At 27.1% G+C, this 11,586-nt stretch overlaps 1 long non-coding RNA gene across 1 annotated transcript in view; it reads left to right on the top strand.

The window, feature by feature from the left end:
- Positions 1–3,107, top strand: part of LOC136090521 (uncharacterized) — an 11,479-nt gene extending 8,372 nt beyond the window's left edge. The window contains exons 3-6 of the long non-coding RNA XR_010643463.1: positions 125–335; positions 648–716; positions 857–986; positions 2,900–3,107. This is a non-coding gene — a long non-coding RNA (uncharacterized LOC136090521). The remainder of the gene's footprint in view (positions 1–124; positions 336–647; positions 717–856; positions 987–2,899) is intronic.
- The last annotated feature ends 8,479 nt before the right edge of the window (positions 3,108–11,586 follow it).

Here is an 11,586-nt window from a genome sequence, read left to right as displayed (position 1 = left end):
ATATATATATATATATATATATATATATATATATATATATATATATATATATATATATATATATATATGATTATATATATTTATACATATATGTAAATAAAACAAATGATGCCTTTTTTTTTAGATGATCTATTACAATGACTTCACAATCTTGGGCTTATGTTGTTTATTTTAAAAACAGATTGAAGCAGAGGCAGTTGCTCTATGTTGTTGGGTAGAAGATGGTTGGTTATTTTTTTCAACTGGTGTTCATGCAATCAAAGCTGCCTATAATAGTTTTCCAACTGATTATTCATGGAACAAGCTTAGAGTTAAAAGATTTAAAGTTACTGGAGGTCATTAAATTATACAGTACTCATTGCTATTTTAATTGTTTTATATGAATAAAAAAACTGTTATAGTTTTATATTAATGGTGAAGTACTATATTAAATAAACTTCTATAATTAACTGTGAAGTACTATATCAAATAAACATCTAATAAGTCTTATTTTTATTTTGGGATAAGTAAAATTTTGAATCTGTTTATTGTATTATGATTGCCTAGATATATATCGTAATCTGTTTGCACTGGGTCTACATTTTAGTTTTTACATTTTTGTTTATATTTGTTTTACTAAATAATTACTTATAAGTATCTATTATTAGATAAAAAAGTAGGCGAAGGATATAATTTTACGACTACAGAGGACTCCAAAAAAGAATGAAAGTAATTATGTTAGTGAATGATTGTGTTTCTCTTTGCATTTAACTTTTTATATGGTGAAGAATAAATAAAACTTAATATTAACTATTAGTTATATCTGATTTTAATAATACTGTTTAAATTTTTTTGACATGTGATAATTTGATTTTAGGTGTTAGTTTATTTAGTAAAGTTCTGGTGGATCAAAAATAGAGGAATGATATGGTTTTAACTGGTTTCCATCTTATGAACAAAGTACATTATATGATTTAAATTGATGGTTTATAGTTACAACTATTCAAGTAAGTTTAATTTAGTTAATTTTTGTATGGAATTGTGACTATTTTTAATTGTAAAATTTGACTTCCATAAAATGTATATGTCTATATTTTATATATATATATATATATATATATATATATATATATATATATATACATGTATAGCATTAACATTTTTGATAAATTCAGAGCTCTAACAATAAAAACAAAATTATTTACATTGGAATCTACATAACTTCAAAAATTGTATGAAATGAGCTATTTTACAATTATTTTAGATTTCAAAATTGCCCATATATATTTTCAACAGGGTTAAGGTCTGGACTTTGTGGCGGCCATTTAAGGATGTTAGCTTTACTTTTTTCTTAGGAAATGTTGTGTCGCTTTGCATGTGTGTTTAGGGTCGTTGTCATGGTGAAAAAAAAATTTGCGATCAATTCTTAAACGGATTGACATAAATTTTTTGAAAGCCAATCAACATACAACTTCCCTGTCATTATACATTCAACATTCACCAGTCGTCCCACACTATTTGAATCAAAACATCCCCGAGCCATAGGCGAACCACCTCCATGCTAGACTGTTTTTGTAAGATTTCTATTTAAGAGTGCATCACAAGGTCTGCGCCAAACTTTTTGTCGTTTTTTAAGCCAAGTATTTGACATTTATTCTTATCAGTCCATAACACTAAGTTCCAAAATGCCTCACACTTGTTAATATGCAGTTTTGCAAATGCTAAAAGTTTTTCTTTGCTTATACCACTAATGAGGGGTTTACTTTTTTGGAGAAGCTTTATTTAAACCACCTAAATTATTAAACCACTTAAATTAAGTCTTCTCTGTTCAGTTCGATAGGAAACATTTAATTTAAGATTTTCAACAATCTGCCTTTAGGTTATTGTTAAATTTTTTTTCATCAGTGCAATTAGGATAGTGGTTATTGTTGAAGTCTTAATGGGGCGACCAAGTCTTTTCTGATTTTCAGCAGAACCAGTTTCATACTTTATACACATCTTCCTAACACCACTTACTGATATTTGATATTTTTCATCACATTGCTTGTAGGTTAGGCCCTTTTTTTGATCAAAAGTAACCCGAGATCTGATGTCCAATGAATAATTTTGATGATAAACCATTATTATTATTTTAATTTTTTCTAAAAATAAATTCCAAAAAATATAGTTTAAAATGCTTATTGTTAAAAACTTTAACAAAATATTTTTGATGTTAATACTTTTAAGTAAATAGTTATTGACAAAGCACAGGAAATAAAAATTGCTTCGAATAAGCAGAAAATTTTAATAAGTGCCATTTCGAATAACCGGGAGTTTACTGTATAATAAATAAATAAATATGTATATATATATATATATATAAATATATATATATATATAAATATATATATATATATAAATATATATATATAATTTATATATTATTTATATATATATATAAATTATATATAATTTATATATATATATAATTTATATATTTATATATATATATATATATATATATATATATATATATATATATATATATATGTGTGTGTAATTTATTTATCTATATATTTTATATATAATAATAATAATCTATTTATTTAACCATAAAATATGAAAATTTACAATAGTATTTATAAACTCACATAAATAAGGTTAGTTGTCACTCATATAGTTAAAATCTAGTAAATGGAGTGATACCTGAACCTATAATTATAAATTATATATATAAATAAGTTATATATATGTATATATATATATATATATATATATATATATATATATATATATATATATATATATATATATATATATGTGTGTGTGTGTGTGTATTTTTACTTTTTAAATTTAATAATAATTATACTAATTTAATAAAAAGTTTTTTTTACATTTGCTTTCAGACTACTAATGGTACAAGTTTTGTTTTTTGATTTAGATTCTATATCTCAGTGATATCCTGGCCTATCGATACGATATCCTGTTAATTGTATTTTTATATATTGCATAAATATATACGCAAACACTCACACACATAAATTTTAAAGAAAATATTTATATTTTTATATATATATATATCTATAAATTGTATATGTTAAGCTTTTTTATATTTATCATTGTATATTACTGTTTGTATTAAAAATTGATTTTGGAAATATTGCGAGGGCAGAATTCAACTTACAATTTAGTTTTATTTGCCAATTCAATATATATTATAGCCACGTTTAATTACGTTTAATAATATTTTGCGATATTTTATACAGCGCATTTAAGCGTTGATTCAACGTTATATTTCAACCTTTACTCGACGTCTTTGAGTCACGTTAAGTCGACGTTTTATTAACAACGTTACAAATCCTTGCAAAATAGACTACTTTAACAGCGTTTATGCAACGCTTTTTAGGTAACGTTTTTTCAACGCTAAGTTGCGACGTTTATTCAACGCTTTTTATGTAACACTTTTTCAACGTTTAGTTGCGACGCTTTTGTAACGTCATTTAGTAACGATTTTTCAACGTTACGTAATAACGTTTAATTAACGTCTATTAAACAACGTTACATATCTTTGCAAAATCGATTACTTTGTCAACGTTTCTGCAACATCTTTTGCGACCGGTTTTCAACGTTGATTCAACGTTGTCATGTTTGCTGGGAAGGTAGATGTTCATATGACTGACAGTACTGTTCATAATATAGGAATACCTAAAATCACAGCTGATATACTCGATAGAGAAATTCCTGCTGGTCAACTGTTTTGCACTTCACAAACAGCTTTAGGTTTTGACAGAGCTATTGAAAAAGTTCTAAACCAAATTGAAAATGAAATGAATGTGGATAACCTTTTCGAAGGTTTTCTGTTAAATATATCTATCAACAAAAGTACGGACACGTTATCCTTAACCTTTCTATCATGGGTACTAAACTTGTTTGGTTCGAGTTTTATTCAAAAACCAGGGAATAATCATAAAGAATTTAAAACTTTTATGCAGCGTAAAAACAAAGATATTTTTCTTTTTGAATTTAAAGATGATCGATTTGAATGTCTTTCGAAATGTTCTTCTATAGTTTGCTTTCACTGGGATGACTTTAAGGAGTTTTTAGACCAACACGAATATATCACAAATAAACTTGCTTGTTTAGTCCGAGATTCTATGAATTTTGATTACATTATAGTAATTTTAGTCGTGGTAGCAGCTTTTGGAATGCAAGTTATTTCATCAGTTTTTCTGTAAAACAAAAGGTAAAGCCACGCAATCTAAACTGCAAATATTCTTTAGCAAGATGTATGCAAGCTTATCTAATGATATCATAAATGAACAATTCTTTGACTTTAAAGAGCCATGTGTTCAAGGAGTATCAAAGAGACTTTTCGAAAATCTCAATAAAGAAGATTATGGTTTAAAAGATGTTGATTTAGTTCTAAAATAAGCATCAAAGAACTTTGATGATTGCATTATTCTTGCAAATATAGTTCGGCAAAGTTTAGCTATAGTTCTTCAACACATAAGAGGAAAGTATTATAGGTTTGGAGGAAGAAACAATGATCGATTACCTGATGAGTATTATATTTTTAATCAAGTTGTTGGAGTTGATAAAACAGTTACAAATAATATTGAACTTGAGCGTCAGTGTGGAACTCATAGCAATGGACTTCGAAAAAAAGCGTCACTTTCAACAATTTTACTTGGTAATGTTCTTAAATATTCAAACCATTTAAGAAATGAAGATTCAAATAATTTTGAACTACTTCGGAAAATGGGTCCTATTGTTAGAAAAATTGAAAGTATAGAGAACAGTTAGAATCAGTGACAGATTCAACTGAGACAAAGCGGCTTAACATTTACTAGTGGATCTGTCTGTGAATATATTGAGAAAGAGCAAGATCTGATAAAATGCCAAAAACGATTAAAGAATGAAGTAATTTATTTTAGAGAAACAAGAAGGTCATTGCCGCGGAAATCAACTCTATTTAAAATCATGATTTTTGATAAAAAATAAAAAAAAGCGCCGTCTTATGTCTATAGAAGAGTATGCTACTAATTTAAAGGTTCTACTTGGAAAGTCATCACAGCAATCCACAATCACCTACGATGACTTCCACAAAGTTATTTCGCACTTTCAATAGAGGTCGAAACAAATTATTAATAATATTAGACAAATTATTAATAATATTCTTGATGATGTGCAATGTCTAACTTTTTGTGTTATTTATAACTAGACATAATGATAACATGTTTTATTTATAAAATGAAAAAAAAATTTACCATGTGTTTTACATCGCTTATATTTGAAAATAATAATGATTTCATTTAATTTAACAGTAAATTGTTTTGTCAAAATAATCACTTTTATTAAAATTGAAGTAGAAGGCTAAAAATTGATAATGAAGTAAAAACATTGTCAAATTCGAAATCAGCATAAAAAATTAAGTTAAAGTGGTTAAACTACCTAAAATCTAAAAAAAGTCAATTTTGGACCCCCCTACTTAAAAATTAATTGAAGTGAACTATCCAAAGAGGGATTGTGCTTGAGGGTTTGTAATCCTATTGGCTCTTGGACTAGTACTTGCACCAGCTATTGGTATCTTGAGAGCAAACTTGCGACGCTAAAGCAGATCATTTGTGTTTACAAAATGAAGCAATAGGCCGGGTGAATAAAAAAAGCAATTGCATTTACTCAGCGTTTTTGGAGTGAACAAAAATTTTAGCAAACTCGCTCAAATTTTTATTCAAGTAACGCTAAGTAATTTACTTCGAAGACGCTGAGTAATTGTTCAGCTTTACATGAATTAATGTTTCAACAAATTTTGTAAAGTTTTATTTGCGTGAAGCTGACCAATTACTGAGTAAAAGCAATTGCTTATTTTATTTAACCGGCTTAATATTCTATATACGGCATTTTTTATAAGAATTTTTGATCGAGTCAGTTCATTTTTTAATAAGTTGTTTTTGTAAGATTTAATAAGGTTGCGTAATTGGATTCTTTTTGCCAATGTCCAATGCATTCTAGCTTAATTAATGTTATACTATGTTTAATGTATGGTTCAAATATGACAATATTATTAAAAGATGTAGTTTGAACCGTATCCAAGATATTCTTTGCAAATTTGTGCAATAATTGAAAGATTAAAAATATTACCAGCACATAATGACTTTATCACACCAGAGGACTTTTCATGATATATTTGAAAAATAACAAAAACAGCTTATTTATATAGGTAAAAATAATATCTGTAAAAGTTCATTTTATTTAAAAAAAAAAAAAATGCGTTTTAAGGAAAAAAATTTGCAATTTTAAGAACTATCTTAATAATATATAGTTTAAAAATACTTAGTTTAAAAGTTAAGATTCTTTATGGTGACCAACACGAGATTCTGCTTCATGTTGTTTGACATTTTAGCCTCCAGAAAAGTTTGTAATCAGTTGGATATTATTTTCAGCACAGTTATTGAAGCATTCAATTAGCTACAGAACCGGTTTTGTTAAATACTAAACATGACGCTACACGGTAATAAAAAGGGCCAGTCTAAGTTTTGGGAAAAGTTCTCTTTTTTTAAACAATAATTTAAAGACAGCCAAGTCCTTTAAAGTTGTAGTCCTTTAAATCTTTCCTCCATTTAGAATTTCTAAAATAAGGAACCATAGCCAATGGAAATAAAGAATACCACCGTCTTTACCATCTTCTTCTTTTTCTCATTTTTTAGGTTACCATCTTAGTAACCCTTGGAGTCAGTAGGTATGCTGGCAGGCAGAGCACCTTTGAAAAATTTAAAGATTAAGTTATTATTAAGTATATAAGAAAAACTTTTCCCTTAAAACAAAATTATAGAGATTATACATTAATTGTATCTAGGTTAACTACAGGTTGAAGAAAATAAAATCCTGCTACAACTTCTTCTAAATATAAGACAACTAGTTTACAGCGCTTTTTAAAGTCACATCATCCCCCCCCCTCTATTAAATATTTCTCTGAGTCTAGCCCCTCTTGCCAAACTCCAGTGCCTCTCTTGCAGTCTTGTACGAGGACGATCCAACCTGTAGCTCATTCCAATCAAACCTGATGATCTCTTTAATTTTGTTAATTTCTTATGTATCGTTTTTTTATTTGTTTTATGATGATATTTTATTAATTGTTTGTTTTTTGATTTATTACTTGTTTATTTACAATTAAGATTAAATTATTTGTTATCTTACAGCAGCTCCATAAATAAAGAGTTTTCCATAATCAGTCTTGTTTCGCACATCCATTACAAAAGAAGAAACACATCTATGATTGAAATTTTTGATCTGTCTTTGCAAATAAGATACTTGGAAACAAGCATCACAACAGGTTTAGCAGATTTAAATTTTAAAGAGCTGGGTGCTTTTACAAACTGTATACATCTGTGCACATTTAGCATGTTTACTCTTCCCCCTAAAAATATTATGTCGGTTTATTGCTAATAACTTTTTTCTGGAATTAGCAAATTTAATTTTGAAATAGGAACCTTGATTGTCATAAAATTTTCTACAAAACAGCCTATTTAGTAAAATTTGATTTTAGTTTTGAGAGTTTAGAAGTTGATTTTTTAGAAGAAAAAAATTTTTTTTTTACTAGGGTGATAATTTTAAAGTTTGCTAAAGCAAAAATAATCCTTTTAAAACAATTTTTACAGCTTCAGATAGAGCACAAAGTTCTCTACAATACGGTGCCTCGCATTTTTAAAGATTATTTGTTTTAGCTTTCAATAAATGCAAAAGAAACAAAATTGCTAAACTGTTGACTTTTATTTTTCGTTTGCTCTTACCCCAGTTTACTCTATGTCATAGATTAACACATTTATTTATTCAATTACTTATAAAGCATTTGCGTTTTTTGCTATATCTTATTTTAATTTTTAGTCATATGTAAAACGCATGAATGATGACAACAAATGAATGATGACAACAAATATGTATGTAATACGTTTCTCGAAAACAATATGATCATACACCAGGTAAAAAATCAGAAATTGATTTTTTGTTTATTTTAATCTTTTATTTTCATCCAAAGCCTTTGGTATTTAATTTTTTTTTAATTATAAATTTTTATCCAGTAAGTACCTCAAAATGTTAATGGTTAAGGCTGTTCATAAATAATGTTGTAGTGGTGGGGAAGTGGGTTAGGATTTTGTGAGAGGGGGAAGAGAGGATATCTAAAAACTTTACAAAAAGCGTAACGAAACTTAACAACCGCCCTCTAGCTGCAAAGTCTAAATAGTTATTAAGTAAATTCGACAAATATTATTTTAAGTTCGATTGTTAAAAAAAACTATGCTAAAGTTTCTTTTATATAAAAAACTTTGAATACTCAGAACTCAAAACATAGGGGTGATCCTATATTATATCACGTTTTTTTGGGGCTATTTTAACCTTTCATATCTCAACATATATAAAAAATAACAATTTTACAGAGACTCACTAATGAGCTCTGTTTGTTTATTAAAAATGGCGGCTCTCAATTAAAAAAAAAAGTTCAATCTATTTTAGTTTTTTTCTTACTTTTGCAATACCCCTTTATCATTTTTTAAAATTAATTTTACTATCCAGCAAACATTTTATTGCGGAATTTCAGTGAACCTGTATAAACATTTTGAGCGGCCCGCTGTAGTTTTGCTCATTGGTTACTTAGTGGACCATTAGTAACAGCCGCAAAAAGTGGCTAGCCGATTACTAGCCACTATTAGTATATAGGAAAGCTATCGGCTTGCCATTTATAGCGACTGCCACTAATGGTCCACCAAGTGACCGATGAGCAAAACTACAATGAACCGCTAAAAAATATCAATATAGGTCCACTGCAAATTCAATAAAATAATGTTTGCTGGGTATGATAACTCCGTTTTTAAGTTAACAAAAAAATGGAGTTATAGTCGATTAAAAATTTTAAACAAAAAATATTTTTTTGCGTATTTTTGAAGCATGATGTTTAGACAGGTTGAAATGTTTACTTGACCTATTTTATTATTTTTAGTTCTAAACTAGTCAATAAATAAAATTAGGTAAAGTTCCTATTTAAAAGTATATAGTTTGTTCTTATTTTTAAGTTTAAAAAGACTTTCGACACAATTTGGTCAACGCTGCTAAAATATTTGTCAAACTGTTAAGTCCTATCTATATCTAGAAAACAAATGAATATTTTGAAATTTTTTATTTGGAAAATTACTTTCTATTATGAATAGCATCAACATATTAAGAATATGGAGAAAACTTGAAGATGGTTACAATTAAGCTCTGTCAGATTCTTAGAGAGAGTTGCTCTTAAAATGCTCTTTCCTCTTTATTTGACCACAGACAAATTTTTTTTTAATTTAACAAAGACAATTGGCATGTTACATGTTTTTATTTATATACGCATAAATTCAGATTTTGTTCAAAAAATATTTCTTTAGAAAAAAATCTATGAAAATAAAATATCACGAAAAAGTCATTACTATCAACAAAAGCATAGAAGTTAGACTAAACAATAGTATCAGAAGGTTTTCTTGCTAAGGAGGATTGAGGAAACTCATCAATAACACCAGATTTTAGATTAATTTTTGGTCGTTTTGGTCCTTTTTTTTTTTAATCCGAGAAAAGTTTTTTTTTTTACTTTTTGATGTTTACACTCTTATTTTTATTAATATCTTCATAAGCTTCTATTACATTGTTATTATAACAATGTAAATCTAATGGCTAATATATAACAGTTTTTACAGTTCATACAGTTCTTACAGTTCTTACAGTTCTCATAGTTCTCATAGTTCTTACAGTTCTTACAGTTCATACAGTTCTTACAGTTCTTACAGTTCTTACAGTTCATACAGTTCTTACAGTTCTCACAGTTCTCACAGTTCTTACAGTTCTTACAGTTCTTACAGTTCATACAGTTCTTGGTAAAGTAACGTTTTGTGAATTATGTAAAGTGAAAAATGCAGCAACAACACCATAGCAACTTATCAGCTTATTTATCTGTTTTAGAAATGTTTGTGGCTTCAAAATGTGATGTTTAGACCAGTTAAGAAGTAGCAGATACTACCTAACAGTATTTCAAGGTGTAAATATGAACCGAAAAATATTTTTTTAATCAATTTTAATGTTTTTTGCAAAAAAAGTAGACAAATTAAATGATATAATTCCAACATAAAAAGAACTTTTTTAAGTTATTCCTCATATTTCTAACAACTTAAAAACATTTCTTCAGATAGCTTTTATTTTAGACTATATATAGATCCTATTCGGACCTTGACTAATTATTCGTCAATCCGAGCCTAAAAAATTCCATTAATTTCAAATCTGGTGATCAAAATGGCAAGGGCAATGAATCAACTTTATTTTCATAGATTGTATGGGCAGGCGCGTTATCTTATTGAAATTGCCATCATTTATATCGATCAATCGGCATGGCTGCTAATGAAACTATGCAGTTCTCTATCGTCTCTATATGGGTGGGTGTGTAGTTTGATTAATCCTGTATAAATGTTACACACACCAGTTAAAATTTAAGCAACCCCAAGTATTAACACTCTTGCCGGAAAATTTTTATACTTTTTTTACTTCTACATTTTTCAGAACTAAATATTAAAAAACTAATAAATATTAATAATATTAAAAAACTAATAAATATTAATAATATTAAAAAACTAATAAATATAAATAATATTAAAAAACTAATAAATATGAATAATAATATTAAAAAAACTTTTGTTTTTGTACTTACTCTTTTTTTTTTTTTTTTACTTTTTTTACTTAATTAATAATTATGAATTGCCTCCCCTTTTTTAAAAATCAGTCAATTCTTTGTATTAAACTACCTTTTTGTGACAGTACTTTATGATGTTTAAAATATAAAACTGAATATTTTATTGCGTACATACATTAATACATACATACATACATACATACATACATACATACATACATACATACATACATACATACATACATACATACATACATACATACATACATACATACATACATACATACATACATAAATACATACATACATACATACATACATACATACATACATACATACATACATACATACATACATACATACATACATACATACATACATACATACATACATACATACATACATACATACATACATACATACATATGTATGTATGTATGTAGAGCAGATTTTTTTGTAAATATTAAATTGCAGTCTTAATGAGTATGAATTTAGGTAACGTTTTCAAGTTGCATTCATTGCAAAAAATCTTTCTCGGGGTAATTCTGGAGCTTCAAAGAAAAAAGAGTTCACCCCATCTTGCCCCATCCCGGGTAAAAAATATAAATAAAATTTAAATTTTTTTGTAAAAAATTAATTTTTCTTAATTAATATTATAAAAAGATTTGTTGATAAAAATATTTGAGATTAATATAGAATATTTAATGGAATAATTTAGGAATATCATATATAAACATCAGTTCCTTTAAAGTTTAAAGTAGGATTACCAGGTCTGGCTGATCCTTAGGTTTTTCCCAAGTATGGTGTTCTATAGGACTACAAAAAATATTTAAGATTTTGGAACAGAATTTTGTATAATTAAAACCTCCGACAGTGCTGATGCTCTCACTACACGTAAAATTAGAGTCGGCAGCTATCGGATACTT

The sequence above is a fragment of the Hydra vulgaris genome, chromosome 14 (assembly GCF_038396675.1).
Source record: "Hydra vulgaris chromosome 14, alternate assembly HydraT2T_AEP".
NCBI lineage: Eukaryota > Metazoa > Cnidaria > Hydrozoa > Anthoathecata > Hydridae > Hydra > Hydra vulgaris.
The sequence above is the reverse complement of the archived record's forward strand: the minus strand, read 5'-3'. Positions and strand labels throughout refer to the sequence as shown.